Raw genomic sequence first — 1614 nt, forward strand, 5'->3', positions numbered from 1 at the left:
TTGTGTCATTGATGGCAGAGTTAACAGAAAGGCATGCTGCTGATTGGAGGTGTTCAGTTACAGTTCTCATTTCCTTTGTAAAGCATGTGCTTTTCCTCAGCCGTCTGTCCCTCATATGTAAGGCATCAATTCCACTTTTCAGACCTCTTGAAACATCATCTTCTTCAATCTAGTAGAAGACATATGAAAACAAAAGTGCTATCTCATGTTAGCAGGTGGTTGATGACAATGATTGCCAGGTAGTTGTGGTTTCAAGCGTTGTCAGATGGTTACTAGAGTGATTGCAGTGGTTACTAGGTTTAGGTAACTAGACTTTACAGTTTCATCAGAGCAGAAGTAGAGGCCAGGTTGAAGAGGGATCAAAGATGCTTCCTGAAAATCAATTGTTGCAGGGAAGATGCTCATCTGCGGTGGCCACTGAATACTGTTATATTCCTTGATTGCTTGTCTCAGTCTCTTGTTGAGTTATTACCTGCTTGACAGTCTAATGGCACTTCGCCCATCTGAAACAAAGTTAGAAAAACACACATGCAAAGAAACAATCATTAGTTTGTATTATGGTCCTTTGAAAAGTTAAAATTCAAATCTTAAAAATCTACTTATTGTATCTACTATCCTAGAGCTGGCAATATATCAATATTATATTGTCTTAGATTTTGATATCGTAATATCATAAAATGGCATAAGTGTCTTTTTCCTGATTTTAAAGGCTAAGCATTACAGTAAAGTGATGTCATTTTCTCTGAACTTCTTACCAGACTGTTGTAACTGTTCTATTATTTGCCTTTTACCCAATTTATTCTATATCCACATTACTGCTGATTATTTATCATATATTATATTTTATCATTTATCTAAAATCTCATTGTGTAAATATTCTGTGAAAGCACCAATAGTTAACACCGCCACTATCGTTGTGGTATCGACATTCAGGTATTTGGTCGCAAATATCATGATATTTGATTTTCTCCATATTGCCCAGCCCTAACTTCTATCCACACAGCACTTTACCTGGATATTTTCTTTTCAGATGGAGGAGGACTGCTCTCTCCCTTGATTCAGTTCTTCTTGCCTTTGCATATAAGTTGGCCTCTGAGGTCACTCTCTCGTCAACATCTTTAAGGGTAGACTGGTGTCTAAATCAGATTCTTTCTTTTCCATCTTCTCCCAATGCGTGTTTTGTTTCACGTTCAGCAGAGAGTTCTCACCCTACAATGGTCATCAAGCAAATATTATTAAATGTTATTTAGACACTTGATCAGAGAACAGCAACAGACAGATACAGCCTACTTACTCTGTTCCATCCTCCATGTACAACTCACGAAGTTCCAGATCTATACATTACAAGAAGTACAGCACAAGAATTCAGTAGTTACCTACCAGAAATCATTACTGTGGTACACCTGACCAAACACTGTAGAAGTTATAAGGAAGGCCTTGGTGGTACTGCAGCATTATAGCAACTCTTCATTTATAACAGGAATCTTCAACAGGGTCTTCAGAGTCAATGACCCAAAATTGTTGGGTCTTTTAAAATGAATCCAACATATTATGAGTTGAGCTGCTTATAGGTGGGCCTATAGGTAATTAATAAAAAGTTGGAAGAGTTTCCTA

Source organism: Perca fluviatilis, chromosome 4 (genome assembly GCF_010015445.1).
Source record: "Perca fluviatilis chromosome 4, GENO_Pfluv_1.0, whole genome shotgun sequence".
Lineage (NCBI taxonomy): Eukaryota > Metazoa > Chordata > Actinopteri > Perciformes > Percidae > Perca > Perca fluviatilis.